Source organism: Sphaeramia orbicularis, chromosome 17 (genome assembly GCF_902148855.1).
Source record: "Sphaeramia orbicularis chromosome 17, fSphaOr1.1, whole genome shotgun sequence".
Taxonomy (NCBI): Eukaryota; Metazoa; Chordata; class Actinopteri; order Kurtiformes; family Apogonidae; genus Sphaeramia; species Sphaeramia orbicularis.
In genome coordinates, this window is record NC_043973.1 from 27831058 (window position 1) to 27848071 (window position 17014).

Below are 17014 nucleotides of genomic sequence, written 5' to 3' on the forward strand. Positions count from 1 at the left end.
AAGAATAGAAATGGTATGTATAGAGCTTTAGTGAAGATTGGATTTTTAAAGGATGACTTTAGTGAATTGAACATGTTTCTATTGTGGAGACAAAAATAGAAGGCTAAAGAGTTATTAATGGGAATCCAAGCATTAGCTGCTTAACCACAAGCTCACTTGGTAAAACATATGTGCCGAGCACTATGAAAACACCTTAGCTCATGCTGCAGGTCTGTGAAACTCACAGATTTATGATTTTTTTCATCATGTTAGGAAAAAGCAAGTTCCTTTTTGGAAAGTGTGATAGGGGTCTGAAGGGTATGTGCCTTCCTCGCCTCCTTCCTGTACCCTGCCCAATACCACGCTGTGTTTATAACTGTTTTTGATTGTTGTTAAGTACCTGTCAAAACTCCCTCTTTGTCCGTCATGCCTGGAAAAACGTGAGCTCAGCATCTCTGAAAATGAAGAAAATGCAGTGCTTTAGGGAAAAATAGTAAGTGTGTATAACTGGTGGTGCGAATATGCTCTTCCACCAAGGATGAAAATGTCTGAATCAGCGAGCAAACTGTCAGTCAAATGGAGTGACAAGGGTTATAGGGCTGTTAGTGACACTCTGACACGTTTTACTTTATAAACTCTGGGGGTAAAAGCAATATTAATTTAATAAGCGCTTCAGTCAAGATTACTGGACTGGCCTCTCGAATGATTAAACACCAGGAAGAGCGTTCAGATGTAATATATCTTTAAAATGCTCTGTGATACCATAAGCTGTGAAAACTATCAGTGTTTTTCTTTGGAACTGAACTGCTCTATATTGGAGGTCTGCACTTTTTTTTTTTTTTTTTTAACTATGACTATAGGGAAAAGCTCATTGACCATGTCTGAGGCCTCCCCGCAAGATGCGATGGATAATGATGATAACTGGATCGGGAGGTTTTCAACACTTGTTCACAATCATAAAAATGTCAGCTACACATGACAAAGCTCATTTTTCAAAACCCCTCCTTTAGTTTTAATATGCTACACTCCTACCCATGTCCAAATGAAAAATTCAATACCGCTCATAAAATGTACCGAATCTGAGTGGATCCGAGTTGACATTCACCTTCTGGAAAAACAGAATAATAAACAAACAAATTATTCTATAAATAATAATGTAGCATGTGTTTCTTTCATTGGCAAACATAGTTGGAAAAGGGGGGAAAGCCCCAGAGACCCCATCGCAGGGTTTCTAAAGGGATGGGATAAACATAGATCTGTGCAGACGCCTGGGCTTTTGGCACGCCTGTTGCTTGCAATTGCACTGGGAGAACTGGAGCGCTTGCCAGAAGAGGTGCAGGGTTAGAAACATTTTATTCTTGAGGAAATTCCTCCTATTACTCCATTATTCATCAAAATCTCTGTGGAGATGGATGCTCTAACTGCTCTAACAGAGACAGTTTGCAGGAAAACAGTTCATCATGGTAGATATCCTAGACAAGAGAGTGTTCTGATGTATCACCAGTAGGATGTATGGGATGGACATATATTCCTCAGTCCATCAATTTACTTAGACAGTAAGTACTTTGGAGATCACTGAATGGATATTCAATACCATAACTACATAGCATTATATGTCAAAGTAGAACAGCCATTTACTATTGTAGAGGAGAAATTTTCTTCAACCAGGTCACCACCTGTTTTGTGCATTACTGTTGTATGAAATATTAACTACTGGGACAATTTGTGGGTTTTGTTTTCTCCCAAAATGTTGATGTTATATAAGCACATAAGGGAAAGTTGTATGACTAGGACCTGGAAGTGTCTATCAGCAGCTGCTCTGACCTACGACCACTCATTTATGTCTGTGTGTGGGGTGATGGTAAGGAAGCAACTTGTGTGTGTGTGTGTGTGTGTGTGTGGGGGGGGGGTCTACAATGGCAGGCTGATGAAAGTGAGGGGGTTTACAAAGATGGACCATGAAGCTGCTGTCCAGCTCATGCTTCAATTGTGCAGTAAAGATTCCCCAGCTGTCCGGTGGATTAGCCCGTGTGCTTATGTGATTAGGATACATGGCACCGTGGCTAGACTAGGCGCCTCTGACCCGGAGAATGTAGATGAGATGGGAGGAAAAGGATGGACGGGTGATGCTGCAGAAGCCAGAACCGTGATGTACCCAACAACAACAAAAAATGTGTTTGTTGAGTCCAGGAGAGGTCACATTCACCTGTTCCTATTATGGGCAGCAGAAAATGGACAACCTTTAGGAGGAGTTATTACAAAACACAGTTATTAATGTTATTCCTAATTGTATATTACTAATATTTATTCTAAAATCTGGCTTCATATTTGTCTGAGTCTTAATACAAAAATGTAAATTCAGTGACAAGAAAATCACCACAATGCGTTAGACCCTTACTGCCTAAATGTATTTACAATTAAATATATTTAAAAAAAATCATTATTTGTGTTGCAGCTATCAAGCAAATGCAAAATGAAGTAGAGATTGTTAGGTTGAATATAACACATACAATAGCTATGATGCAAATTAGTGACATTAGGCATTATTGGCATTATAGTAATTAAACATATTTTCCAGTCTCAGGTGTGGGGATTATTTTATTGATGCTACTATGGATCAGTATCTTCAGTCAACAATCCAAACAAAACAAAATTGATCCGAAACTCTGTAGAATGTCATGAAATCAACAACACTGTTACTGAACCAGGCCATTGAAATTGATCCATGAATGTCAGGGATCATAGATAAACCAGGTAATATGTTGAGCACCACCTCCTTACACAAACAGCAGAATACCGAGGCAAATTTGCAACAATAGTCTACAAAGGGATAAAGAAAAAGTAAATGCTTTTTATTTATTTATTAATATCTAAATATGAATGATATTTACATAGAAATATGAATGATGGGTGACACGGTGGTGCAGTGGTTAGCACTCATGCCTCACAGCAAAAAGGTCCTGGGTTCGATTCCAACACCAGTCGACGGGGGGTGGGACCTTTCTGTGTGGAGTTTGCATGTTCTCCCATGTCTGCGTGGGTTCTCTCCGGGTACTCCGGCTTCCTCCCACCATCCAAAGACATGCACTAATAGGTTAATTGGTTAATCTAAATTGCCCATAGGTGTGAATGTGAGAGTGATTGTCTGTCTCTATATGTTCAACCCTGTGATGAACTGGCGACTTGTCCAGGGTGTACCCCGCCTTCACCCCTATGTAGCTGGGATAGGCTCCAAGCGACCCCCGTGACCCTAGTGAGAATAAAGCGGGTTCAGAAAATGAATGAATGAATATGAATGATATAAATTAAACACCAGTTATGACTGTGTTTTTTTTTCTGTTTTACTTGACAGTGTCTACGCCCTGCTACTACTCCACTGGAGGGTTGTGACCTAAAAGTGGATCACAGAACTTTCTAAGAGTATATGGGTACAGAGCATATGGTTGAAAAAAAGAGAAAAGGTTTTAAATGTCTCTTTATTGCTTGAAATATTATGATGTCAAGCTTGTTTTGTTTCAAAATGTGCAGAAATCAGTAGTTTTTATGAAAGATGTACATAGGTAAGATGAATATGTGTTAAATATAGATTTACAAACACAGACAATAAAAAGGAATGGAAACTGAGCTGTGTGGCAAGAAAGGATTTGAATGTAAAAACTGAAATATCACTTAGAACTGAAACGCAGTTTTCACTTCACATGTGGCATGCAAAAAAACAGGAAGTAACCACTGACGACTAAGACAGTAATTCTTACACTTAAGATTTATTTATTCTAATATGGTCTGACACACGTAAGTATGACTTAAGTCTAGCCAAGAATGCAATTCTAAATATATATTAGCAGGATCCTCTGTGATGGCCCAACAAAAGATTGATGAAATGTGAGTAAAATGTTGTTCCTTTGTATTTAATCATTTGTGTAATTTCACCCAAACTGCTTATGGTTAAAATTATATGGGATAAAGTGAAATATGCTACATCCAAAAAGTCACTCTAACTTAGAATGTGAACTTAAGTGAAGAGAAAATGACATCCGCTGCCATTGCTACATCATTGCTTGTGTGATTTCTACTAAAAACATCTTTTTCAAGGTGCCGTTTTGGAGACAAATGAGAAACAATTGAGAAAGGAAAACCTACACCCAAACTACATTCACTAACTCACTGATATTTGCTGGATTCCAAGCAATTTCAAAAATTCAAGCATACCTTTCCAGAGGTGGAACTTCAGAGTCTGATGGAGAGTTACAGTACACAGTTTGACTTGTAAAGACTCGGAGCTTAGCTAAAAGTCATGTATAACCAGAACTCCAGTTGTAAAAAACAATCAAGGGGGATGGTGGATTTTGTCATATGGGGACAGATCATTTGTGTTGATGACAGCACAGAGGGTAGGAGACTCAACTAATGTTATCTCTCTTAGGCCCAGTTAGCCAATCACAATGCAAAATGTGAGACAAAAGACCAGTGAGCTTTCCTTATCATAGTGAGCCGCCAGAGCCGTAGAATACTGTTATTCAAGGGCTCTGTGCACGGCCTGTTTTCACCTGAATAAACCCGAACAGGAAAATGGAGATCTCCAGTTTTGCTGGAGTTTTCAGAAATCTTCGTTTTCGGTGGGTGTGCCCATAGTTGTCGTGTAAACGATAGGTGCAAACACAGAGAAAAATCTGTTTTTCCAGATAACTGGCTACATCTAAACTGCCCCTAAATGTCAAGCCTAACCTAATGTTGTGTCAATGCTAATGAAATTGTTAGCTAGCTAACATCAGCTAACAACAGAAAATGTAAGCTCCAAATGTAAACATTAGTTGTGTTGTTATATCATGAGATTCTACCTTTGGCGACTGTTGTGGGCTAATAAAACTAATGACTGGGATTCCTGACTCTTGACTTACCTGTAATGTTACTCTTTGACTTTTGTGAAAACCAGAAATCCCTCAGAGAGCTTTGTCCTCCCGGTTGCTTGGCCATGGTGTTGAAATTACAGCTGTGCGTGCTGGTATGATGCTTACTGATGTCAATCAAAGAATAATAATTATGAAATAAGAAATCACGTTGTGTCATTGCATGTGTGCGTACCCTCTCACCCACAGTGTTTTAATCAATATCAATAATAGAGCTGCAACCGATTAATTGACTCAAAGTGATAAAAAAAAAAATCATTCAACCACAGTTCTCATGAATCAAAGCTTTGTTTCCTTCATTTCTCTGCTGTTAAACATTGGTTCCACTGTTCACACGGACGTTTATTGTGACGCATAATGAAGCTTCAATTCAGGAAGACTACAATAGAATATCTCCCGTCAATCAATTTCAGTCGATTAATTGAATCAGGACTTTTTGCATTGACTTCAAGCACCTAGTCGATTAATCGGTTGCAGCTCTAATCAGTAAAACACCATAAATGTTGAAATAGCTGTAAAACAACATTCATTGGTAAAATGACATAAAGGATGGAAAGGGGGATGGCAGTTTTAGAAGGAGGATGATTTTGGCTGTTTATTTTTCAAGGGGGATGGCATGCCTCCTCATTCCACCTCAGCTTGAGCACTGTGTGTAATATGTCAAACTTTGACAGTAAAAGTTTTTTGAGGAGATTTTTTTTGGTCACAGGCCTTACAGACAGTATGACAGAACTCCATCTGGTCACATGCCTGATTCTACCAAACCCAGTGTCTACAGCCTCTGTGAAACACTTGTTTTTGTATTTCAAACAGATAAACACCTATGTTATACATCTCTTACAAATGAAAAAGGATTTCTGAATCAACTAAAACACAAAGGAAAACTACATGAGAACATTATTTATAAGTGACAAATGAGTGCTTTACTCTTTGAGGAGTATTGTATCATGTACACTGTGGTTCGCATCTGAAAATGTCCATTACTTGTACATAGCTGTGTTGGCTGAACCAGGGTTGTTTCATATTTGTGTATGAGGTTTACTGTTGCTCACTGAAGGCCTCGACTATACACTTTCATTATACCACTGTGAATTAAGCAGTTCAATTTGAAGAACCTTATGGGAAATACATTAAGAGCCATTAAGCTCCAGCTCCATATAACAGGCCCTTATGTAGTTATGTAGATGTGTAATATTTTAGGTTTAGTTAGTTACTGTACAGCGTAGAAGTGGAGCTCATGCACAATACCTTCATACCTCTTATCCCACAACTGAAAATTTAGCTTCATACCACTGTCTGGGGGGGGGGGGGGGGGGCATTTAAGGAACATTCTTATGCGCAGTTCTTGCAGAGACCTCAGAACTACACCAAGGTATTTTACTGGTTTTACTGGGAATAATGTACTGGGAACTATTTTATTGTCAGCAAGAAACTTTCTGTTTTTTTGCTGGTTGCCTGGCTACCTCTCTATGACAACAAAACTCCTGGAGGTCACGAAACTCAGCCAAGAAATGGAGCAGAGCGTTAAACACCATTAAACCACAACTTGTCCTCTACACTTGAAGATAAAAAATGGTAATTGGTGAGATTTAGAGGTGCTGTTAAGTGGATTTTTCCATGTTTATGAAAACCCAGGGTAGTTTTTTTTTTCTTGCTTTAGACTAATATCTTGCAGACATGGACATGGATTCATTATAAAGATAAAGCAGTAATGTGTTATAAATCTACACATGGCTCAGTGAAATGAAGGTATATATGTGCTGACTGTAATGACTGGTAGCGGCTGGAACATATAGACTTTGGACAGCATGGGAAAGCTTTAAAATATGGGAAATGTTGATGCTAACACAGGAAGAGGCAATACTTTCCTCCTGCATCCTCTTACTGAATGTGTTCATGTTGGCATGAGAGAACTTACAATGACTGACATATGGAATGACAAACAGTGTGACAAATAGTGTGTTAGTGGACCTCCAGCCCCGAGACCTGCACAGCTGCACACCGGCCGACTGTACCAGACGCTATGGCACTGGTTCAACATTAACGCTGACCTCATGGGTCACAACCAGCACTGCCTGCTAATGGGAGGCGGTGAAACCACTGCTATTGGCCATAATTTAAGACAGTGTTGTACAAATAGGCTAAAGTCGTGAGCATACGGAAAGGCAACTCATTCATTCACTCACCACTTCTACCGTTACAACACCAATGTCAAATATGGTGTGGGAAAATGAGCTAAGGAGATAGTAATCCTGTCTATAAATGCAAGATAGTTTGCTTTAGTCGGATTCCCACCCTCGCTGTTTTTGTGACAAGCATTTGCCAACTAAATTGAATCCCAAAGGATGGTTGGGTTTCGTTTAACAGAGAGGTACTTGAGGATCTGTCACCATGATCTCAACAAGTGTGGCTGGCTGCTTCAATAGGAGCCTCTCATAAGCACAGAAGAAAGGAAAGACCACATTGTTTGTGGGGGCGGGTCTCCATTTTGTGTGAATTTGGTCATTTGTTGGCCAAGGTCAGCTCTTTAAGATTAGTGTTGGTGGTGTGTGTGCGGTGGGGTTGGGCTAAATTGTTAATCCATTGATTTAGATGGAGTTAACACACTGGCCAGGGTCCAACAGAGACTTAAGTCACAATTGGAGTGGGGCAGATATATTGAGAGGAGATGGTGGGAAAGTTGAAATAGTGCTTTTCTTTGACAAAAAGGGGAATTTGGAGAGGAAATTGAGGCAACAGTCTGCGGTAGGTTCATCAAAAATCCTTATTTACTGTCAACACTCTGCTTTCTGATTTACGTTTGCAAATATTTCGAGATGATAAAACACAAGAAATACAGAGCTACTTCTCAAATAGTCTCACCAGCAGAGCAAAAGCTGACCTAGTGAAAAGACAAATTGCCCAACACCACAATCAGGCTCAAAAATCTTGAACAAATGTTTTCCTTTCAAGTACACTGACAGAACAGTATTTTCTTGGCAATGTAAAAGTTAGAAACATTGTCATCATGCATGAAAACAGCGATGAATAATTTCATTTTAAAGATAATGGGACAAGGGGTGCATTGTTGAACAAGGTGACCTGTAGACAGATTCAGAGATTCTTGGAACAAGTTAAAACAGGACAGTGAAAGCGTTACCATCCAGGACAAAGCCACATTCCTGGTGTCAGTGATACTTGTGTTTTTTCAGGTCCATGTTTTCAATTATGTTAGCCAGCTTGTTGAGAGAGACAAGCAAGATTACCATGGAAAAAAAACAGTCATCATGTTAGACAGCTATTTACGGAGCCGCTGTAGCCTCGCAGGAATGGTCCTCCACCTTGACTTATTGAATTATGGAGAAGCTGTCGACAGGTTGAGCAACTGTCTCCTTCTCGGTGTGTTTCCTTACATTCACTTTACTCAACACAGTGCTGCAGCTGTCAGTATGTGCTGGATTCCTTGGCTGCAACCAGCCAGGGTAGATGGGTGCACCTTGCAGTCTCAAATCACAGTGACCTTAGGTCGTTATCGTCAAATGACACCCACTAACAGCAAATTCACATGTTTCTGGATGAACTGATCCAGACAAATCCAGGAGAGATCCTCTTGTGGTTGACCACCATGATGAAAATTCATAGATGTGCATTTTTTGTTCATCTCTTTTTTTTGTTTTGTTTATTAAAGCCTTTCAGCACAATAACACCAGAACTACTGTGCTAATTTTCAGGAAACAGCAACAACAACTGAGCAGTTGACAGAAAGCAGGAAGACAGGGGCCTTAATTTGTGTTTTTATAGTTTGTTTTTGGTGTGATAATATTTGTGAAATAATATTTGAACAGGAAGAAGCGCAGACTGTTGGTCTTAGTGGAGGTCTGTGCTCACTGAGTGCACCTTCCAGTTGATAATGTTTAAACCTGACCCGGTGGTTATGTTTATTTTCATTTAATTTAATTTTTATTTTCATTCTCTTAAAGAACCCAGTGATTATTATTATTATTATTATTACTATATGTAAAAAAAAAAAAAAAAAAAAAAAAAAGGTGGAAAAAAAAAGAGTCTTTTCCCAAATTCAATAGACACATATATGTTTTGGGTACAATAAAAATAACAGATCTTACAATTCAAACTAATAAATTATTTAAATAAAGTACTACCACCAATCACATTAACAAAAGACAGTCATCCCATCACAATACTGTTGCATTTTCATCAGTCACATATTTTATCAATGATAATGAAATAGAACTTAAGTGAGTATTTTTACTGCGTAGAGTCACCCTGTATTATTTGTTGAATGTTTTGCTGATGTGGTCTGCTATTCCTGTACCACCTGTAGGTCTGGCCAAGGACTACAGTTAATAATGAAGCAGGTGTGTTTTCTGTAAAATGACCTTTGACATTAGAGTAAAGTGTACACACCGGCCTCTTAGTGGTAATGCGTCGACTCCTGTAAAAGTGCACAGCTGTCTGCAGACACCTCGCTCAGCTTTAGTATCTTGAGCTGACTTTGTTGTTCCAGGTTTGTTGTCTTAAAGCTTATTCTGTTATTTATTTATTTATTTATTTTTTAGCAGTGCAGTCCTGCATAAGCTGTAAGAAAAGAAAGTGAATGCGTGTTATGTCACTGAGTATTCATTCCAATTAAGTCACCAGAACATTTGGGTGGCTCTGTACATGCAAACACAGAATGCACGCTGAGTTTAGAGCTTTTAAAATTTGGAAGTCATTAAAATACGAGTATGTAGTTCAGTCTGTGATTACTTTGAATTAGTAGCCAGCTCTGACTACAGGGACTAATGACGTCACCGTGAAAATGGCGAGGAGGGTGGCTGGCGACGACCAAACCCATGGACGGCATCCAGAAACACTGTAACCTTCCAGTGAAGCTGTATGGAGGTGTTCAATTTCATCCAAGCTGACGATAGCTGTGCCAAACCAGCAAATTCATGTGAAGCGGATCTGCCACCTTCCTGGCTTTCCCCTCCTTTGAGGCCCAATCGGTACACTCTGTGACACATATCAGCTGGTCCGAAGTGATGCTGAGCCCGCCAGCTTCCATCGGGTAGACTGGGGAAAGGTGTGGCAATCAGATGTTGTCTTGTTAACTGGGAATATCCGGCAGCGGAGACCATTACAGATTAATGTGCAGCAGGTGTTGGGTGTCTAGACTAGTGGAGAGAAGTACACTCGCTGAGTAATTGAATGTGCAGGTGCATCTTGGGCTACTGCCAGCATGTGGGGCTGCTGTAATGTTTTTAGCTGCATGACATCTCACTTTTAGGGCTCAAGCTATTACATAAAATGCCTACAAGATTTGATGAAAAACATGATGCCTGAGGAAGGCCAGATTTGCTTGTAAAACATCTCTAAGCTATTATGGACTTTTGTTTCTTTTACATTGACAGCTATTAATGTGATTTCATAAGTTTGTTTTTTGGCTTGTTAAAGTGATATAAAATGACTTGGCAAGAAGTCTGGAATAAAGCCCTCCTGACTTTGTCTACTTAATCATAAAAACCTGGTGGGTTTGGCTTCCTCTGTTGACAGAAAGTGGACCGAGCCAAGAATTACAATCAAATGTTCTTAAAAAGAAGAAAAAAAAAAAAAGTCACCGTGGGCAGCACAGACACAGGATAATGTCATCAGATATGTGGTGATAGTAGGAAAATGATGATGTTATTAGTATGGCCTTAATACAGACAGGGTGGGGCTCGTTTCTGTTTAATTGACTAAAAATCAATGGGCATTTACAGACAATTTAATTCAACAGTAAACAAATGACACATTCAATCCATCTTAGATATAATTATGTACCATATGACTAATACACAAAAAACCCATTCATATTCTCTAATTTTTGATTAATGTTTTTGCCAAAAAAGATGTGATTTGTGTGCATTGCAAATGGGCAATGGATCAATAAGTCAGCAATATCTGATCTGTGTTAAATTTACTGTTGCTGTAACAGTGACGCCCGTTTTATTCCCTGACCTGTATGGCTGCTCCTGGCTCGAGGCCCTCAGTGGCTATCAGTCTCCAGGGCTAAGAGGATAATGTGTTAGCTGATATCTTAGTTCAGTGCAGTGCTGAAATGGGAAAAGGGGGAGTTTGGAGGAGGTAATGATGGACCACTTTGGTTTCTCCTGAGAACGAGGAATTCATGCCCAATCTCGGAGCGTCCTAACTAAGACCTGTTGATACACAGCAGCAAGCACAGTGGTTTCCTGAACACTGATATTGTTTATATTATATCTCTGTCAGTTTGCTGTTCGTGTGCAATAGACCGTTTTGAGTGGGTTTTTTTTTTTTTTTGTGTACTATCATAACAAAAGATAGAGTTGCTGTAAAATGACGCTGCTGGAAATCAGATGCATTGTTTGTATTAGACCTCAGATTAAAAAATATAAAGAGGAAGCCATATTGGCAGCGTTTTAAGAGCTAAGATGAGCCTCTTGTAACATGACTTCAGTGGCGCTCCACACTGTTTGCAAGGTGAAATGAGTGTGGATGCAGTGCCAGGCGAGGGTCCTCTTTCTCTTCTCACACTGAGCCTCTCCAGTCATGGATCACAGAGCTGGAGAAGCAGCTAATAGCTCTCTCTAGCTGGGCCTGTGCTAAATACTCCCTCCACTAAAATTATTCCTCTGGGAATCAATGGGCCCATTCTTTTGTGAGCTGTAGTTTGCTTGATGGTCCCAACCTCAATGTGAAACATTAGACAGCAATGGGGAAAACATAAAACATAATACTTGTGTGACCAGCTTGTCATTGGCTGTGTTAAGAATTTTGCCCAAGATAGTAGATTCGGTGAGGGAGTGAGGGTAACAGGCTCGGATCGCAGCGCTGATGCACGGAAAAGGAGGAGCTTTTGATGGGTATCACTGTAAATATTTGGGGTTATTTTAACAGAAATACAAACACACGTTCAGTATATTTAATTCTAAAGCAGTGTCTGAAAAATAGTTACAGCATACAAGGTTTTTTATTACAAACTTGTCCAATTCTTGGCACAAAACACACCTATTTCGGTTCATTTTATAACAGAATCTAATAAATTTTTTTGCAGTGTGGTCAGAACCAGCACCTTGAGGAAACGGATCAAAGATAAACCACAGTCTTTTTGTCTGCATCCCTATTCTGGTTGAGCTCCACAAAAATGTCAAAGATGTAAAACTGAGCGAAGCGTTTAGTGGAAAAACAAACATCTCTATTTCAGCTCTTTATAACGTTCATCATGTTTTCTCTTGAAGCCCTTTTTAATCTTCCAGTAATTGTTCGTTCAGTCAACCACAAGGATCGCTACCCTTCACCCAGAAAGTTTAGCCTAGCCCATGACCGCAACATCTCCGCTGTCTCGCCACAATAACCTGGTATTGGATACTTAGTCGCCCATAACTCACAATTGCCAGACTATCTAGAGTTGATGGCTTCCCAAATCAATTATCACAGATCTGCTTAGACTTTCCCAAGCTGATGATGGGAACCTTCTTTCTATTCAAAGCCTCCTAAAAACACCAGATCAGACTCAAAGAGACTGTCATCAGTTAGAAAGCTTCACAGTATCCATGAATCCTGCATCAAATATAAAGAAATGCAAGATGACATAACTGTAAAATCAGGCATTTATATTATCTCAGGAGAATGTGAAACTCGCGCAGAGTGGCACAGTCCGAATTAAGCAGATTTAGACTCAAGTGTTCATGGCAGACCAGCAGAGTAAAGTACCCAAATCAGCTTAATGTGGCTAAGCCTAAATATTTATAAAATCAGTTGTAATGGGCTACTCCCCTGGCTGTACCATCCTGTCCAGCGTCACTGTGGACGTAAGCTGGAAAATTGTGACTTTTGATGTGAAGTGTGTGATTTTTTTTTTTTTAACCATGAAATTAAGATAAACATATTTAGGTGACAATGATGGATCTGTGGCTGCTAACACACCACTTGTCAATAAGTACTGGGGATATAAACCTATCTAGAAAGTATTATTTATTGCATTTGATAATAATAACTGTCTAAATGTAGTCTGATCTGCCTCGTAATGTTCCCCTACCCATGCCAGACCTTTGCTCAGCTTGTCTATTTGGTTACTATTACTGAGCCTTTGTTTGTACTTCAATGGAAGCTGATATGAGTTGTAAGAGGAGCCTGTTGCTACAAGAGTCTCTCCAAAGGTCAAACATGGTGGTTTGTTTTTTCTAGGATTCCTCTGGGATGCAGAGTGAGTAACTTAAAGGCTTTTTACCTGTAGGCAATAAGGAGCAACAGCACCCCTGCCAGTTGGTCAATTAGAGACAAACACATCATTATGGATCTGCCAGTCTGGTAAATGTAAACACTTCATAACAATGGCTGAAATAGAGGAGTGGAAAGAAACAAAATTAAAGAGAAATGACTGGATTTTTATCACCATACTTTCCAGAGTTGTATGACCGTTTACTCATTCTTTCTGTTCTTTATCCAAACCATGAGGGCATCCTGATTTTTTTTTTTTCTTATTTAGCTATTATGGAAGGTATAATTGAGGGAAATACAAAGATAAATCAGTTGCAAGGTAAGATAGATAAGGAGGGAATTCGCTGTACCATAACTGAACCTGTGTCAATTGGTCCATTATATTCTGAAGGTGTGTTTACAAGTGTGCAGCCCACGTCTGGAGTACACTGACCCCACAAAGATGGCCTCCTACCATGACAATATCATCAAATGCAGACGTTATCTCAGCGGTGTACTGTAGGATGGCAAACAGCCAAAAGCCTGTGCCTCTTCCTACTTTCCTGGTGTTGGGACATAACTTATTTGTCAGTCACATCAGGCTTGAGAGTGATGAGAACTACATGTGGAATGTTAAGTGCAGAGTATCAGAAAACATCAAAGATTACTTCAAGCCCTCAGGAGTCCGTAAAATTAATGATCCAGATTGACTTCTGTGGAAAACAAAGAGAGGAGAGAATAGGCTACTGTATGAAAAAGGTCACAGTTCAGGTTCCTGTGTGTTTTATGGTCTGTTGAACCATAATGTTTCATCTATTTGAACATGTGCAGCCTGTACATCCTGGGTACAGCGTCAGCTTGAGAAGAAACTGGGCTCCTACCAAGAAAATGGAAAATGCTTTGATATTACATTGACTTGGTCAGCAATAATTAAAGATTAACTCATTCACTGGTAATCACAGTGTACAGTATATTTTGTAAAAGCCTTTGCTCTTCTTCTCTGTTAACAACCTTCCTATGTGACCTCATTTAGTTAACCCTTCCATGCATAGTGGTCACTACAGTGGACAACTATTCTCTTGTATATTCATGGATTTTGTTGTTTTACTTGCATATCAGCCAACACAATGGATGCTTATTGGTCAAAACACAGTAATGTCCCGTCAGAGAGTGAACTTTAATTGATTGCCATTCCAACATTTATTTCAATATAAAGTAGCTCCTTGTTTTGGATAATCCCTTATGGTCCAACTAAAGCAAAAATGAATTTAAAAGTAAAAATGTGGGTCATTTAGCAACACTAATCTGTCAAATTGTCCTGTCAGAAAGATTTCGAATGCTGTGTTTTAACCCTTTTGCACCATCCCATACACTGTAATTCATACCATTACTGTAACTTCCCTGTTCTCGATAAATCTGTTCTGCAGAAACATATTTGAGTGTAAATAAATTGCTAATTGTTATTAGACTGTATTTTTTTTTTTTTTTTAAACAAAAGTTGTTTTTTTGTTGGATATAATCTGAGTGAGTAATAACTAGTATTATAGTATGTTAAAAATGTGAGAAAATATCAGATTAGCAGCTTTTTAAAAAATCATTTAATAGTTTCAGTCAGTAAATGCATGTTTTTTTGCTTCAAGAATTAAATGCATGGTGTCCAGCTGAACAGACATTTTTGTAACTCCATGAAAAATAGGTTCATAAAAAAAAAATTTCAATCACATCGTTTTTTTTTTTTTATGCATAAAGAGGAATAAAAACACTCAGGTAACAAGAAAAAATATTGCCTGTGTTTGTTTCTGCAAACCATAGATTTGTATAATCACAACATAATTTTTCACTGATGTGCTACTTTTGTATTTCATGAAGTATAAAATCTTGGACATTAGATATTTATGTCAATGAACAACCGATGCAATGCAAACTCCAACACAAGCCTCATTTAACGTTACTCAGCAAACAATGAAATATTTAAAGCTGCAGTGCTTCATAGGTTTTTACATTGACACTGGGCAAAAAAAATAATCTTTGATTCCCTTTCAGTATATTGTAATTCAAGTGGTCTAAGAGCACATTGGGCTTCTATATTTTCATCTATCCCTTCCCTGTGTGTGAAAAAAATCTCCATAGTGCAGACTTGTGTCTAATTACATTCATTTTCAGACAGCTAGGTTAAATATGTGATTGACAATTGGTAATTGCAAAAACAGATTGCTGATCATATTCTGTCAGACGTGACCTTAACTTAACTGTGTCTCGGAAGCTTGGAAAAGTGGTTTCATTTTTCTGTAACAGCATGAAACAGCATCGGCTTCATTTATATTTAGATTTAGTCTTTTGTTTTGGACCAGGAGGAGAAAGCTGCCATGTGGTTTCAGATCCTGCAGCTTTAAATATGAACACTGTTTCCAGTTATTAAAACAATACAATGTAAAAATACATGTAGACTATCTAAAACTGTTGCTGTAAAACAACATTTTTGCTTCGGAAATGTTACGAAATAATGCAGGTCTGTGGTTTATAGAAATATGGAGGGATTTATTTGTGTCTACTGGATTATTTTAGTACCTGTTAAATACCTGAGTCATCCTTCTTTCATCAACTTGAATAACAAAAGTTAGTCACTGTTACAGTTTTTGTTGAACTTACTGAGCTGGGGCTCAGTTGGTAGAGCAGGTCGTTCAATCCTGGCTCCGACTGTCCACATGTCAAAGAGTCCTTGGGCAAGACACTGAACCCTAAATTGCTCCCAGTGCCTTGCATGGCAGCAGCGGCCCACTGGCGTATGAGTGAATGGGTGAATATGAAGCTTTGTACAGCACTTTGGGCACCATGAAGGTGTAGAAAATGTGCTATAAAAGTGCAGTCCATTTACCATTTAAATAGCAATATATTTACAGATTCTACAGTACAGGTTTCCTTATTGTAGTGTAAGTTGCAGGCACACACATATTGTTACTCAATAACTCTGCTGGGATACTGAGAAACGACTCTTTAGACCAATTGCACTGAAGCAATCTGATGCTGGATCCCATCCAAATCCAACCAGATGGCCAGATGCTTCTGTGGTGCCCGAGGGCTGCTCCTGTCCACGGTGACAATCTCTGCTCACCAAGCAAGAAAGAAAAGCCAGAAAATCTGCTTCCTGGGGGAGCAGCAGTGCCACTGGCGCCTGCATGAGTGTGATATAAATCCCGGCTGCTTTGAAAATAATTAGCGTGGGGATCAAGGCTAGCAGGGCAGTCTCCCCGGCCTGGCGCTGAAGAGGAGACAGGTGCCACCAGCGGCCTAAGCCACTGGAGCTGCACCCTTGTAGCACAGAACAGACCAGGCTGGGAGAGGGAATGCCAGCCTCGATAAAACAAAAGAAACCACTCCGTTCTCCTCACCCTCCCTCTTATTTCTTGTGCTCCAGCAGTACATGTTTTAGGCCTGTGGGAGGCTGCTGGGTGTGGGATTTTGTACGGCTAAGTTTAAGTGTCAGGAGAATTAGGTTTGACAGGGTGGGATGTTTGTGTCCACCCCTATAACCTGACCATTGAACTGACCCCCTGGTATGATGAAAGCTATGTTTTTATTTGGCCAATATCTACAGACAGCAGTGGAGTTACAGCACCAGGGTCCAATGCAAATAGATGATGAGGAGATTGGAGGAATGGAAGACTCTCATAATAACAAAGTAAAATGTTCAAGAGTTCAGGGCTCAAAAGGGGAGTTAGTCAGATAAGTGACATGAAAACATAATGACTGCATCAGTCATCAGTGAAGCAGGCAGCTGTATTTTCCACTAAAGGGATTCACTACAGAGATGTCACAACCAATCTCTGCTTAAAACTAAGTGTAAGTAACTCAGGCTGCCATTTGTGCAAACCACAAATACCTACTTGCAATCTCAGCATTTCTGGAGTAAAGGTATGTTTCATGTCAATATC